Below are 17226 nucleotides of genomic sequence, written 5' to 3'. Positions count from 1 at the left end.
TTAAACCACTATGTGTTGGCGCAGGTTGTTTAGTAGCAGTAAAAACTAGAACAGAGCCCTCTGGATCTCCCTTTGCGAACGTTATACTTTTAAAAGCTAAATAATAGTTTCACTTTTGTTTGGCATCTATTAGATCTAATGTGGAGTTTTTCTTTTCCCCCAGATTAAAAGTTTGAAAAGGTTTGACCCAATTTATAAATTCCTATATTTTACAGATTTAGGGAGAAGGAAAAACCATCTCATGTGTTTTCCACATTTTGTTAGTTTAAGGAACATGGCAAGAGCTGAAGATTAACAAGGTTGTGCGTGCTCTTTGTAAAATCTTTCAATATAGCTGAACTTCTATGATTTAGATTGTGTGACAGAATCATGGATTAAATGATCAAATCTGACTCCTTTATTCCTAAAAGAAGAAATAGGCCCAGATAAATTAAATGATTTGTCCAATGATACTTAATCCAGGTTCAGAGCTAAGATTATGATTCCGCCTGATTTCATGTCCACTGTTCTAATAATAACATTCTATAATCTTTAAGTGCCATTGAAAAGCAAATGATACTTAGAATATTTGTATTAACAAATATCCATAATATATTCCTCTGTGAGATTCTACACTGAATGAAAATTAGTAATCAGAGATTAAAAGGTTAACAACTGAGTTCAATGGTTGGAAGGGCTAAACTCAACATCTAGTGACACTTTAAAGAACCTTCAGTGCTCATTATTAGAGATTTCATTACATTAAATAAAGTCTTTTTTGGAGTTTTGTGCATTTAACAAAGTTAGGCCAGAAACATTTTTAATTGAATCTCAACAGACTGCATTAAAACCAATATGCATGAAGTAAATGCTTGCTGGGCAATATTTTTCCATGGCATTCTTATAAAGTTTTTAACTATCTTCTCTTTTTTAATCAGGATCCAAAGAGATCATCATAAGAGACTCTCCTTAGGCAATGCTGATTTTGACCCTCCATTTCCTGCCACGGGTACTATTCAAATTCTGTTCTTCCACACGTGGTGCACTGAGAAATCTGATCTTCCAATAACGTGTGGGAGTTATCCCGATCAGGTAAAGTAACCTTTTGTAATTTCTGGAAATTCTTTAGTTGTCCATTTTCATGTACAATGGATGAATTTCCGGTTGGAGAGTTACTAACTACCCACAGTTTCAATCTGGGTTTTTTTTTTTCTGCTTTTTCTCCCCAAATCCCCCCGGTACATAGTTGCATATTTTAGTTGTGGGTCCTTCTAGTCATGGCACGTGGGACGCCGCCTCAACATGGCCTGATGAGTGGTGCCATGTCCACGCCCAGTATCCAAACGAGTGAAATCCTGAGCTGCCGAAGCGGAGCGCACGAACTTAACCACTCAGCCACGGGGCCGGCCCTTCAATCTGTTATTAAACCTTTCTGGGAAGCATCTCACCATCATCTTGAAGTGTATCATTGTTAGAGAGCTTTTCTTTATTTGACTATAGAGTTTATTTTTGGCTTTCATTTCTTTTCATGATCCTTTCTAGAGGTAGTTTGTTATAGTGGCATTCTTTCACTACATTGAGATTTAAACACTTATTATACTAAAAATTTTAGGGACCAGCCCAGTGGCGCAGCGGATAAGTTCACACATTCCGCTTCAGCGGCCCAGAGTTCACTGGTTCAGATCCTGGGTGAGGACATGGCACCGCTTGGCACACCATGCTATGGTAGGCGTCCCACATATAAAGTAGAGGAACATGGACATGGATGTTAGCTCAGGGCCAGTCTTCCTCAGCAAAAAGAGGAGGATTGGCAGCAGATGTTAGCTCAGGGCTAATCTTCTTCAAAAAAAAAAAAAGAAAGAAAGAAAAAGAAATTTACTTTAGAAATTTGGGGCCAGTTATCATTTCTAAGAGTCAAGAAAGTTAAATAAATCTAATGGCTCAATGGGTATCACAAAAGAGAATCCTTTTTTGTGAGGTTAATTTGGAGTAAAGGTACTGCTATTCAATTAGCAGAGAAACATCTCAGAGTTAAGCGATTACTACTCCATTTTGGCTACTTAAAAAAAAAAATCACCTTAATTAAAAAACAAACACTTAGCTAACATATATTATTTTGGGGAAAAAAGGTTACTGAAATTGTTCCTGAATATTATGCTATGACTCATATTTTATATAACAGATTTTGGTGGGCTCAAAGCAAAAAAAGGATTTTTAATGATTGGCCTTTAAGAAAGTTCACTTTAAGGAAGAAGCTACTGTTACTAGGAGAAAACAGTGGTGACTGGGGTCAATTTAGGATTCGGTTTAGGCTATTTGTCACAACTGATAAAAATTAAACAGTTTTCTTTCTTATCAGTTTTGTAAATCAAGGCATCAGGTTTAAAGGTGAACTCTGAATAGGCACATAGAGACTGTAGTCTTTGGTGTCCCCTTAAGGACCTGGTGAGTAACAATTATAAACATCTGGACCAATCAAATATCCTTAGCAAAATAAAACCCAACAAAAAAAGCATATATCCTTTCCCATATCAATTCTGGCATATGTATTCAATCAAATGCAACATTTACAATGGTTGAATTTGGGGGAGACCATGATGTAGCTAAACAATTTGCATAGTTTCATAAAGGAAGAAATATCAGTATTTTAAATGGAAAACTGTATTAGTTATTAAGGATTTAAAAATAAACATTTACCACACTACTAGTCTGGTTGAACTCCTAATGTGTATTTGTTCTTTAATATTAGAATGTGGCATGTGTTGGTGTGAAGACAGAAATCCATTCTGCAAGTCAATGAACATACCTAGATCTGATCTGAGACACAGGGGCAGAGTCATAAGACAAAGCCTGCATGTCCCAAAAGGAAGATGCCAAGACCCAATCCAGAAGTGTAGCTATGAACTGAAAGTCCGAGTTCAAGGCATTCGCAAGGCAAATGAAGGACCAGGATTACAGAAGAAACACTGGAACAAGAGGGTGGCAAAGCCTATCTAAGGCTCAGGGTCGTGTGCCACATATCAAGGGCATACTGTCTGATCTTGTTTTCCCGGGTTTTGCAGGTACCACCCATACCTGACACCTCCCATCTTCTTTGCCCCTTTTCATAGGCCCCTTTTCTCCACTCACCACGGTAAAGGCTGGGATCTGTGAGATTATGGGGCAAAATGGGTCAACAAGTTGTTGTTCCCAAGCAGGTTTTCAGCAGGAGCCTAGTCTTGGAGCCTATGATACTTAATGATACTTTCATTAACTACTGGAAGTGACCCCAGTACCAGAAAGAATCTAGTATTTCCTAATCAACATTATTTAAACAGTGCACCACTGAAGTCCAGTGTTCCATGAAATACTAAACAACTGTCCAAATATGAAAAAGTTATGGTTGCTACGTTTTTTCTTCATTGGTTTGTTATTCATTTTTTCTTATAATTTAATACTTGTCATGAATTCAATTTTTAAATGCACATTAAACATGGATCGAAGTTATAATTTCTTAAAGAGTCTATTATTAAATCATGCATCGTTTCATGCTTTTCTAAAGTGCATTTTAAGCCACTATGTGGCACTCCATTTATATGAAATTATATATATAACAGACAAAACTAACCTAAGGGGTTAAAGTCAGAACAATAGTCATAAAACAGGCATTAAGAATCAGAAACTAGGGGGAAGATCCAAGACGGCGCCGTGAGTAGTCCTCTTTGTCTCTCCCCCTTCGAGTCTACAATTATTTGGACACTCATCACTTAACAAAGAATATCCAGATAGCATCTCAGGACGTCTGAGAGACCCATGCGACTATACATCGGAAGGCGGACGGACTTCCCTCCGGGAGGAGGTGGAGATAGGTGAAAACTCTCCAACCCCGACCAAACAGCCTAGTACCTGCAAGCGGCTTTCTTCCAACGGACGCCCCCAGAAGATCAACACACACCTAGGGCAGGAGCAAGCACACACCAGAGGAGCGACGGTGGAAACAGGTGACCAGAACCCTACCTAAACCCCCCGCAATTACTCCTAAACGCAGAGGGAAACTCTAGAGTTACACACCTGAGCCCGTGGGGAGAGTCTCACCCCGCCATTGGCGGGGAGATCCCACCTGGTGTCCACAGCACCCGGAGGGTCCCAGAGAGAATCACAGAGGGCATGGCGGCCCCCTGGCTGCCACTGCCTGCACGGCCGGGCAAGGGATTGCCGGAGAGCTCGCAGAGGACTGGGGCTGGGTGAAGCTCCAGAGGCCGGCTCCGCGCCCCAGAGGGGAAGCTCCAGAGTTCCGCCCGGGCAGCAGACAAAACTCTCTGTCTGCCATTAGCGGAGGGGCCATTCCCAGCATCCACAACACCGGGAGGGTCCCAGAGAGGAGAATATCAGGCAGGGCAGCAGCTGACCAGCTACCACTGAAATCAGGATCTCCGGCTATCCCCCAGTCAAGGCAAAGGGCTCCCCGAGTTCCTGGGGAACAGGACTGCGGCTGGGTGGAGTTCCAGCGACCCGGCTCCATAGCCTAGGGGGAAACCCTACAGGCTCACAGCAGCCTCAGCGAAAGCCTCTGCACAGCACTAGTAGAGAGCACCCATCCGGCAGCCACAAGGCTGGAAGATCCCGGGACAAAAGTAGCATAGCTAGGTGAGCTAACCACAGACTGTAGAAGATGCCAATAGCTCTGCTGCGACCCATAGTGGACAAGTGAGATTTTGTGGGTGCCGACAGTGACGGAGCGGCAAATATAAGTGATCCTACCCCTGGCTGCTGGAAAAGCCCATAACACCGTTGCAGACCCCAAGGAGGGAGCACATCTAGGTGGGCTGCAACAGTAGGCACCAGCAGCCTGAAACCCCCCCGTGACGGCCCCCATGGCAGAAGAAGGAATCCAAAGGACCACTGTGACTACAAGGAGGGGCCCAGGCCCAGTTAGCAACTGTGGATAGGGTTCCTGGTTGGTGCAGTATAAACAGCTGCTCCCCCACCACACCAGCAGAAACAAATGGAAGGAGCAACTAATCTCTATCTCTACGCGGAGGCACAAATCTACAACATCAAGCAATATGAAAAAATACATTAAATCTCCAGAACAGAAGGAAAATAACAAATACACAGACAACAATCCCAAAGAAAATGAAATATATAACCTAAATGACGATGACTTCAAAACAGCCATCATTAAAATACTCAATGAGTTAAGAGAGAATTCAGATAGACAACTCAACGAGTTCAGGAGCTATGTCACAAAAGAGTTTGATACGATAAAGAAGAACCAAACAGAAATACTGGAAATGAAGAACACAATAGAGGAGATTAAGAAAAATCTAGATGCACTGAACAGTAGGGCCGATAATATGGAGGAAAGAATTAGCAATTTGGAAGATGGGAATATAGAAATGCTGCAGGCAGAGGAAGAGAGAGAAGTAAGACTAAAAAGAAATGAAGAAACTCTCCGAGAATTATCAGACACATTAGGAGATGCAATGTAAGGATTATAGGTATACAGAGGGAGAAGAGAAGGAGAAAGGGGCAGAAAGCCTATTCAAAGAAATAATGGCTGAGAACTTCCCAAATCTGGTGAGGGAGATGGATCTTCAGGTGACAGAAGCCAATAGATCTCCAAACTTTATCAATGCAAGAAGACCAACCCCACGGCATATAGTAGTGAAGCTAGCAAAAGTCAATGACAAGGAGAAAATACTAAGGACAGCCAGGCAAAAGAAACTAACCTACAAAGGAACCCCCATCAGGCTATCAGCAGATTTCTCAGCAGAAACTTTACAGGCTAGAAGAGAGTGGAATGATATATTCAAAAATCTGAAGGACAAAAACCTACAGCCGAGAATTCTCTACCCAGCGAAAATATCCTTCAAATATGATGGAGAAATAAAAACTTTCCCAGATAAACAAAAATTAAGGGAGTTCATTGCCACAAAACCTCCTCTTCAGGAAATCCTCAGGAAAACCCTCATTCCTGAAAAATCAATAAAAGGAAAGGGGCTACAAAACCAAGAGCAGAGGAGATAAGTAGAAGGACAACAACAAAGAGTAGCAGCTCTTCATCAGAACAGATTAAACCACGGGACGAGAAACAAAGGAAATTGAAGAAGACCGGAAAACAAGACATAAAATGGTAGTGGTAGGCCCCCACATCTCAATAATCACTCTAAATGTAAATGGATTGAACTCCCCAATCAAAAGACACAGAGTGGCAGGATGGATCAAAGAACAAGACCCAACAATATGCTGCCTCCAGGAAACACACCTCAGCCCCAAAGACAAACACAGACTCAGAGTGAAGGGATGTAGAACAATACTCCAAGCTAATAATGAACAAAAGAAAGCAGGTGTCGCTATACTAATATCAGACAAGGTAGACTTCAAAGCAAAACAGATAAAGAAAGACAAAGAGGGACAGTATATAATGATAAAAGGGACTCTCCACCAAGAAGACATAACACTTATAAATATATACGCACCCAACACAGGAGCACCAAAATTTGTAAAGCAACTCTTAACAGAACTAAAAGAAGACATCAACAACAATACAATAATAGTAGGGGACCTCAACACACCATTAACACCAATGGACAGAACATCCAGACAGAAAATCAACAAGGAAATAATAGAATTAAATGAAAAATTAGACCAGATGGACTTAATAGATATATATAGAACACTTCATCCAAAAACAGCAGGTTACACATTCTTCTCAAGTGCACATGGAACATTCTCAAGGATTGACCATATTTTGGGAAACAAAGCAAACATCAATAAATACAAGAGAGTTGAAATAATATCAAGCATCTTTTCTGATCATAATGCTATGAAACTAGAAATCAACTACAAGAAAAAAGCAGAGAAAGGTGCAAAAATGTGGAGACTAAACAACACGCTTCTTAACAAACAATGGATTATTGAAGAAATTAAAGAAGAAATCAAATATTATCTGGAGACAAATGAAAATGAGAACACGACATACCAAATCATTTGGGATGCAGCAAAAGCAGTCCTAAGAGGGAAATTCATCGCAATACAGGCTCACCTTACTAAACAAGAAAAAGCTCACATAAGCAACCTCAAACGACACCTAACAGAACTAGAAAAAGAAGAACAAACAAAGCCCAGAGTCAGTAGAAGGAGGGAAATAATAAAAATAAGAGCAGAAATAAACGATATTGAAACAAAAAGACAGTAGAAAGGATCAATGAAACAAAGAGTTGGTTCTTTGAAAAAATTAACAAAATCGACAAACCTTTAGCCAGACTCACCAAGAAAAGAAGAGAGAAATTGCAAATAAATAAAATTAGGAATGAGAGAGGAGAAATCACAACAGATACCAATGAAATACAAGGGATCATAAGAGAATACTATGAAAAACTATATGCCAACAAATTGAACAACCTGGAAGAAATGGACAAATTCCTAGACTCCTACAACCTCCCCAAACTGAATCAGGAAGAAATGGAGAATCTGAACAGGCCAATCATAAGTAAGGAAATAGAAACGGTAATCAAAAACCTCCCCAAAAATAAGAGTCCAGGACCAGACGGCTTCTCTGGAGAATTCTACCAAACATTCAAAGAAGACTTAATACCTATTCTTCTCAAACTATTCCAGAAAATTGAGGAAGATGGAGTACTCCCTAACACATTCTATGAAGCCAGCATCACTCTGATCCCCAAACCCGACAAGGACAACACAAAGAAGGAGAACTACAGGCCGATATCACTGATGAACATAGATGCAAAAATCCTCAAGAAAATTTTGGCAAACCAAATACAGCAATACATCAAAAAGATTATACACCATGATCAAGTGGGATTTATACCAGGGACACAGGGATGGTTCAACATCCGCAAGTCAATCAACGTGATACACTACATCAACAAAATGAAAAACAAAAACCACATGATCATCTCAATAGATGCAGAGAAAGCATTTGACAAGATTCTACACCCATTTATGATAAAAACCCTCAATAAAATGGGTATAGAAGGAAAGTACCTCAACATAATAAAGGCCATATATGACAGACCCACAGCCAACATCATACTCAACGGACAAAAACTGAAAGCCATCCCTCTGAGGACAGGAACAAGACAAGGGTGCCCACTTTCACCACTCCTATTCAACATAGTACTGGAGGTGTTGGCCAGAGCAATTCGGCAGGAAAAAGAAATAAAAGGAATCCAAATAGGCAATGAAGAAGTAAAACTCTCGCTGTTTGCAGATGACATGATCTTATATATAGAAAACCCCAAAGAATCCATAGAAAAAATATTAGAAATAATCAACAACTACAGCAAAGCAGCAGGGTATAAAATCAACATACATAGATCAGTAGCATTTCTATACACTAACAATGAACTAACAGAAAAAGAACTCAAGAACTCAATCCCATTCACAATCACAACAAAAAGAATAAAATACCTTGGGATAAACTTAACCAAGGAAGTGAAGGATCTATACAATGAAAACTACAAGACTTTCTTGAAAGAAATTGACGACGACATAAAGAGATGGAAAGACATTCCATGCACATGGATTGGAAGAATAAACATAGTTAAAATGTCCATACTACCTAAAGCAATCTACAGATTCAATGCTATCCCAATCAGAATCCCAAGAACATTCTTCACAGAAATTGAACAAAGAATCCTAAAATTCATACGGGGCAACAAAAGACCGCGAATTGCTAAAGCAATCCTGAGCAAGAAAAACAAAGCCGGTGGAATCACAATCCCCGATTTCAAAACATACTACAAAGCTACAGTGATCAAAACAGCATGGTACTGGTACAAAAACAGGTCCACAGATCAACGGAACAGAATTGAAAGCCCAGAGATAAAACTACACATCTATGGACAGCTAATCTTCGACAAAGGAGCAGAGGGCCTACAATGGAGAAAAGAAAGTCTCTTCAACAAATGGTGCTGGGAAAACTGGACAGCCACATGCAAAAGATTGAAAATTGACCATTCTTTTTCACCACACACCAAAATAAACTCAAAATGGATCAAAGACCTAAAGATTAGGCCGGAAACAATAAGTCTTCTAGAAGAGAATATAGGCAGTACACTCTTGGACATCAGTTTCAAAAGAATCTTTTCGGACACTATAACTCCTCAGTTGAGGGAAACAATAGAAAGAATAAACAAATGGGACTTCATCAGGCTAAAGAGCTTCTTCAAGGCAAGGGAAAACAGGATTGAAACAAAAAAACAGCTCACTAATTGGGAAAAAATATTTACAAGCCACTTATCCAACAAAGGGTTAATCTCCGTAATATACAAAGAACTCACATGGCTTAACAACAAAAAAACAAACAACCCGATCGAAAAATGGGCAGAGGACATGAACAGACATTTCTCAAAAGAAGATATAAATATAGCCAATAGACACATGAAAAGATGTTCATCATCGCTAATCATCAGGGAAATGCAAATCAAAACTACACTAAGATATCACCTTACACCCATTAGATTGGCAAAAACATCCAAAACCAAGAGTGACAAATGTTGGAGAGGTTGTGGAGAAAAAGGAACCCTCATACACTGTTGGTGGGAATGCAAACTGGTACAGCCACTATGGAAAACAGTATGGAGATTTCTCAAAAAGTTAAAAATAGAAATACCCTATGACCCAGCCATCCCATTACTGGGTATCTATCCTAAGAACCTGAAATCAGAAATCCCAAGAGTCCCTTGCACCCCTGTGTTCATCACAGCATTATTTACAATAGCCAAGACGTGGAACCAACCTACATGCCCAGAAACTGATGATTGGATAAAGAAGATATGGTATATATACACAATGGAATACTACTCAGCCATAAAAAAAGACAAAATTGGCCCATTCGCAGCAACGTGGATGGACCTCGAGGGTATTATGTTAAGCGAAATAAGCCAGTCAGAGAAAGACGAACTCTATATGACTCCACTCATAGGTGGAAGTTAACATATTGACAAGGAGATCTGATCGGTGGTTACCAGGGAAAAGTGGGGGTGGGGGGAGGGCACAAAGGGGGAAGAGGTGTACCCACAACATGACTAACAATAATGTACAACTGAAATCTCACAAGGTTGTAATCTATCATAACATTAATTAATAAAAAAAAAAAAAAAAAGAATCAGAAACTAGGGGCCGGCCCTGTGGCCGAGTGGTTAAGTTCACGTGCTCTACTGCGGCGGCCCAGGGTTTTGCCGGTTCTGATCCTGGGCGCAGACATGGCACCGCTCGGCAGGCCACATTGAGGCGGCATCCCACACGCCACAACTAGAAGGACCCACAACTAAAATATACAACTATGTACTAAGGGGATTTGGGGAGAAAAAGCAGAAGAAAAAAGAAAAGAATCAGAAACTATAAAGCAGGCAAGTAAACAAGAATGGAAGTCAAAACAGGAAGCCATTTAGTTTAGGTTAGATTTAGGTTAGGCAGACAGAGTTGCTGTTCTGGCTAGTGGATCCTGTTAAAAGGTCAGACCCACCCAATTGTTTTTGTTGCACATTATCCTAAAAGTGCAGTCTAATACCAGGCCCAGAATACAAAAAAGAGCATTTTAATTACACAAAAACTGGATATTGTCAGTCTGTTTTTGTCCTCTAGGGCAGAAAATCTCAGGAAAAAACAGCCTGCTTAAGAAAAATGAAGTCAGTGCTTTTTTGTTTACTATATTAATAACTTTTTGGAGAATTAGTTTTCAAGAGCTAAGTTTAATTGAGAAGTCCTTTACAAAGAACACATGCAAACCCAACGGGAAGAAAAGCATCCTCTTATTGACCCCAGTATGTGTGTATGTATGCTTAAAATTAATATACTCTGGGCAGAAAAGCAATGGCAGGGGGCTAGCCCTACCAGGTATTAAAACATTCATAAGGCTTCTATAAATAAAAGTGTGGTACTGATGTATGAATAAACACAGAGACCAATGGAATAGAAGAGAAAACCCAGAAATAAAGTGCATAGGAGAAACGACAACTCAAATTAGTGGGGGGAAGAAATTCTTCTAAATAAATAGTTTTAGGACTTTATAAATAATATTTAAATAAACAGTGGTAGTTGTTTGAAAAAGAAAAAATTGCATCCATAGTTCACACACAAACCAGGATAAATTCCAAATGTATTAGAGACCTATATGCAAACAAACAAACAAAACCATATAAATACTATCTGGGAGTGCAAGAAAAACCTCACTATGACACAAAATCTAGAAGTAATAAAAGAAAACATCGATAAAGTTGACAACCTAAAATAAAAACTTTTCAGGCTAAAAAACAACAAAGCAAGGTTAAAATACATATGACCAACTGGGAAAAAATTTATAATTTATAACACAGAGGTTGTGGTTATATCCCTAATATATACATACATTTTAAAACTTCTAAAAAATGAATAAAAACACAATAACCCAGTAGAAAAATGGGTAAAAGATATGAACAAACAATTCACATAAAAGTAAATGTAAATAGTTCTTAAACATATGAAGAGATGCTCAATCTCACAGGAAATAAGAAAAATGAAAATTAAAACTATACCATTTCTTACCTATCAGACTAACAAAAATCCAAAAGTTTGGTAAGAACAGCAACAAAAGTTAAGCAACACAATTTCTCGGTCATGTTGTTGGGGAACAGGTACTCTGCTACACTGCATTGCTGGGAATGCAAATGATAAAAATCCTTTTGGAGGAGAATTTGACAATATCTAGCAATATTACATAGAATTGACTATGTACACAAGGTTATTCATTATAGTGTTACTTGCAATGGTAAAAGATTGGAAATAACCCAAATGTCCATCTATGGACAAATAAGTACACAAAGTGTTGCAGTCAACAACAGGACTTCCAGCACATTCAATTAAGTAGAAAAAAGAAAGAAAAAGCAATAGGCATAATGTTTTATGTAACAAATGAACATTTTGTATAACAGATATAAATGCTTATTGAAGTTTTTAAAAATGGCTATAGGTAGAAGGAAACCATTCATCGCAGTTTCCTTGAGCCACTTCAGGTCAGTTCAGGTTCAGGTTTATCCTACTGTCCTGGTTTCACTCTCAAACGTGTTCTAGTCTGGACAATAATTTATGTGGTCACCTTATCTATAATTGAGGGAGGGAACAGAATGGAGGTGACAGAGATGGAAATTAACTGTCTTTTATCATTATTATATATATTTGTCTAATTATGTAAATATTTTACATAATCAAAACACAAAAATAAATCAAAAAGGAAATAAACAATCCCTAAAAAAATGAAAACAAACTAACACACGTGAACCTAACTTTATATCAAGTTGATCACATAACCACTCACAGAAAATTACTCCAACTGAACTTGGAAGACGGTATTTGGGCTGACATCTTCAGTATATATTCAAAGACAAAGCAATCTTAACTGTCATTGAATAGTCTTATTGATGTATTATCAATAAAGTATATAAGTAATTACATTAATGTTGTCAGAAACCAAAAATTCCAGCATAAAAGAAACGAGTTACAGATACAAAATAAAAAGGAGTAAAGCCCCTGTAATCTTAAATCTGAATTGCAATATTAGCACAAACTCTAAGTTTTTTCTCTTTAGCTATTTATTAGCTCTGCCCCCTAAAAAGGGTTAGAAGAAAAGATAACCCAGTAAAAGCAACAAGTACCCCTAATGCCAAGACTGTGGTCTCTACCTACCATTTTCTTCTAAAGGGAACCAAGTTCCCTGGAGAAATGGCTAATTCCAATGTGAGGCAGAAATAAGATGAGCCCAAGACAGCCTGTCTGAAGCTAACAAAGATGACAGAAGTCACATCAAAAGGACTCAAAAACCAAGTTGAAGAGGCTCCTACTAACCAAAGATGGGACAATTTGAGTAAAAAGAATGACAGTAACTGATTAAAACACTAAATGTACATATTAAAAAGTCATGAGTTTATAATGATACTTAAACCCTACCAAAAAGCAAAGTAAAAATGTATTGAATCCTACTAGAATTTGCTAGGGCATGAAGTCAATACTCTGAAAATGGATAAAGAGAAAGAATTAACTATTTATCTTACATTTTGTTTATTTATCTTTTATTTCAGGGTAACCAAAGGGCTCTAGTGGATGTGGGAAAGATCTTCTATACAGAATAATTCCAGCTAATAAACACAGAAGGAATGATAAAAATAGCCGCTCATTATTTAATGAAATTGGCAATGGCAATGGTCATCAATGAAGGGTGAAACCACGAGGTCAAAGAATGATGGGGAACCTTCTACAAAGGGATCAGACTTTCACCATCTGAACTCACTGACCAATTTTAGCATCACTAAAAGAAGGACAACTAGGTGTTATTAATGTCTACAGTGTACCACTGTACCCCATCTCTCCATAACTGAACCTGGATCTGCTCAGCCTTTAGATCTAACTTTCATCTACAGAAAACAGACATGACAGAGTAACAAGCTAAATAACCAGAGGAAGCAATCAGCCAAATCCAGAATGTGGTATATTTTCCATCATAACTCACCAGTTTCTTCAACAAGTCAATGGAATTTTAAAAAGTGGTGAGGGGAGGAGGAATGTTTTAGAATAAAAGAAACTTAAGAAACCTAACAACCAAATACAGTAAGTGGACTTTGTGGGATCTTGATTTGACTAAAATAACATAAACAACATTCAGTCAATTAGGGCAATCTGAATATGAACTGAGTACTAGATGTTAAGGAAGTATTGTTAATTATTTTAAGTGTGGCAATGATATTCTATTATGTAAGAAAATTTACTCTTTTATTGAGATGCATAACTAAGGTACTTTGCAGGTGTAGTAGAATTATTTATTTTATAATACTCCAACTAAAAAAAGTATGGAGGACAGACAGATGAATGGACAAAACAAGTATGGCTGTTGAATCGAGGAGTAGGTACACAGCAGTTCATTGTACTCTCTATTTTTGTGTATATTCAGAAGAGTAAAAACAAAACAAACACTAAAACACAAAACAAAACAAAAACCTGTGGGTAGAGGTGGGATCCAAAAACCAGAGGATTTGAAGAACAGTTGGACAGCAAGTACGAAAATGAGCTATGGCAGTTACTCTTACCTTAAGAGAAACTCAGAGAAGACAAACAAAGGGAAGGGAAGGCTGTACTCTAATCTGGAAGCTCTCAGAAGTCTGTGCCCCACCCATGAAAAGTATGGGGAGTGTTTCCACTCAGAAGGGGGAAGCAGTCACAGGTCTGCAAAGGACATCAAGAGAGTCTAACGTGGAAGAGAACTGCCTACCAGAAGAAGACTACTGTACAAAAAGAACTGGGACATCTAAATTTTATCCTAGGAAATAGAAAGATTAACTGAATTGAAAATTAAACATGAAGTTACATTATGAACTCACTCAAAGTTTAAAACTGGTCATTGCCCTTAAAGGTAAATAATACATTTAAAAAAAAAATGGGTACTAGCCCAGCAGCACACCAGTTGCTTCTAAAATTGTAGAGAGGGGCTGGCCCCATGGCTGAGTGGTTAAGTTCATGCACTCTGCTTTGGTGGCTCAGAGTTTTGCCGGTTCAGATCCTTGGCATGGATATGGCACTGCTCATCAGGCCATGCTGAGGCGGTGTCCCACATAGCACAATCAGTAGGACCTACAACTAGAATATACAACTATGTACTGGGGTGCTTTGAGGAGAAGGAGGAGGAAAAAAAAAAAGATTGGCAACAGATGTTAGCTCAGGCATCAATCTTTACAACTGTAGAGATATGAACATGTATAATCAATCATTCCTTCTCAGTAGAAGAATTCCAGAACTTGTCTAGAAGAAGAAGCTGAATGGCACCGTTACCATTGTGTGATGGTTAAAACACACACACACATAGGGGCCAGGCCATGGCGTAGCGGTTAAGTTCAGCACATTCTACTTTGGTGGCCCAGTTTCACAGGTTTGGATCCCGTGCTTGGACCTACACCACTCGTCAGCCATGCTGTGGTGGTGACCCACATATAAAGTAGGGGAGGACTGGCACAGATGTTAGCTTAGGGCTCATCTTCCTCAAGCGAAAAATAAGGGAGACTGACAACAGATGTTAGCTCAGGGCTAATCTTCCTCAGCAGCAACAACAACAAACCCTAAAAAAAACACCCCTCCCCTCACACATATATAACACACCCACACACACAAACATATTTTAGGCAATGCTAAAAGTGCATTTGTGTATTTGGTATCCATGTTTAAATTAAATGCTTGTATATTTGTATTACGAGTTAATATGCTTATTTTCTCTTTTTGACTTACTTTCATTGTACATACTAAATTAACTTACATTTAATGCTCTAAAATAATTCAAAGCTTCTTTTATTTCAGCTGACATAATAAAAAAATTATAGCCACAAGGACATAGAATAAACTGTCCATCTTGAGAGAATAATGCAATAAGAATTCATTTATTTGACAGTCATAAAACACTGGAGTATCTTCTAGGTGCCAGGGACTACACTAGCTGTTAGAAATATCAAGATGAATATAAGAGGACAGAGGAAAAGACACTTCTGTCCTGGTTCTCTCACTACTCACTACAAAACAATAAGGAAAAACAAGAAACTGAAACACTACCTCCACTGTGGAAGAACCTAAGAATTAAATGTGACCGACTCAGTGGTCTGCTCACAGGCAGATGTACACCACAGAACTCTGGCAAGACGCAGGGGCTGGAGACACCAGGTGCTGCAGAGGCAAGCTTATTTTGAGGATAGTTACGCCTCCAAGCCCCTGTCTCTCTTTCACAACTGTAGGAGATGAGCGGGTTATTCTCTAGAGAAACTAAACCAAAGAGGCCCTGGACTGGGAACACCAACAACTCTACAGGGTGGACACGATGATGGAAAAAAACAAGGAAAGTAAAAGACAGTATGCTTACTGGATACTGACTTTGCCCCTCAGGATCCCAGAACTGCAGCCAGATTTACTATCCCAGCCCCAACCCAGGCAAAAAACTCAAAGATCCTTCTCTGAAAAAGCTGTACAACCCAAAGGAAAAGATCTATAGATACTGAGATAGAGGGCTCCTCAATGAAAAAACCAGCTCATCTCCAATCATCCGATAGTGAGGCAACAAACTAGATTTCATGCCCTGTCTACAAGCACAGGGCTCCTGATCAGCTGTAGAGTGTCTAACTTTTACAGACGAACAGATGGCTGAGAGCACCAGACAGTTGAGGAAATGGAACTAGAAGAAGCAGTAGAAGGAAAATCTTCAATAACAAGCAAACTTTATAATTAACAGTCCCAGAAAGATAAGAAAAACATCTTATCTATAAAATAAGAACAGTATGCTCTCCAAAAAGGACAATCAGGGAGGGGCTCCTGGAAATTAAAAATGAAAGCCAAAATTTTAAACACTAACACAAAGGCAAGATTAGGAAACCTCTCAGGAAGTATACTCCAATACAAAAAGACAGATAATAAGATTAGTCATTTAATAAATTAGTGTTTACACTATTATACATCAAACTAGTGGGAACATTCATTTATTCAAGAGATTATTAAAATAAGTACTGATTTAACTAGAAATAGTGATAAAACCATATTGGAAAGATAAGGGAGCTAAATTCTCATATACCATAATACGAAGTCAACAGATAGTTTCTAAAATCAAAGAATCAAGAGACCAGTAGAAGAACATTTTTAGAATTATGGAAGTAATACAATACCGAAGAGTTGGAAGTGGTTGTCTTTGCCACAGGATCAAAACATTGGGAAAAAATGGGACAGAAGATTGTTATAGCACTATGTGCTTATATCTAAAGAACGTGCATATATCCTACTTTGATAAAAATAGAGATTAATTTTGAAAAGATCAACATGACACCATCCCTGTTCCTGAGGAGTTCATACTCTATTGGGAGACATGCAAAACAACAATTATACAAGCATGCAATAAGTGATACAATGGAAGCAGACAATCTGAATAGAATAGAGGATCCTATCTCATCAAATGAGGAAAGTTTCTGAGAAAAGGGGACACTTCAAGTGTGGTTTTAAGGGATGAAAAAGAGTTAAATGGTCAGAGAGGGGATGATGTATGTTTCTCCCAGCAACTGTCTATGCATGTAAGTTTTCTTTCTAAAACAAAAATGATAGCATTCTATAACTACACCTTTGCACCTTGCTTTTTTTACTTAATACATCTTAAAGACTGTTCTTCAGAAAGTCCTTGAAAACAGCTTTTAGTTTCTCAAGGATCTTTTAGTGAAGTCTTATATACAAAGGAAGATAATTTATTTTTTAATA

At 38.5% G+C, this 17226-nt stretch overlaps 1 protein-coding gene across 3 annotated transcripts in view; it reads right to left on the bottom strand.

The window, feature by feature from the left end:
- TWSG1 (twisted gastrulation BMP signaling modulator 1) overlaps positions 1-17226 on the bottom strand; it is a 49347-nt gene that overhangs the window by 8132 nt on the left and 23989 nt on the right. The gene's annotated exons all lie outside the window — the stretch shown is intronic.

This window comes from Equus przewalskii, chromosome 7, assembly GCF_037783145.1.
Source record: "Equus przewalskii isolate Varuska chromosome 7, EquPr2, whole genome shotgun sequence".
NCBI classification, from domain to species: Eukaryota; Metazoa; Chordata; class Mammalia; order Perissodactyla; family Equidae; genus Equus; species Equus przewalskii.
This window is presented reverse-complemented; position numbering and strand designations above follow the sequence as displayed.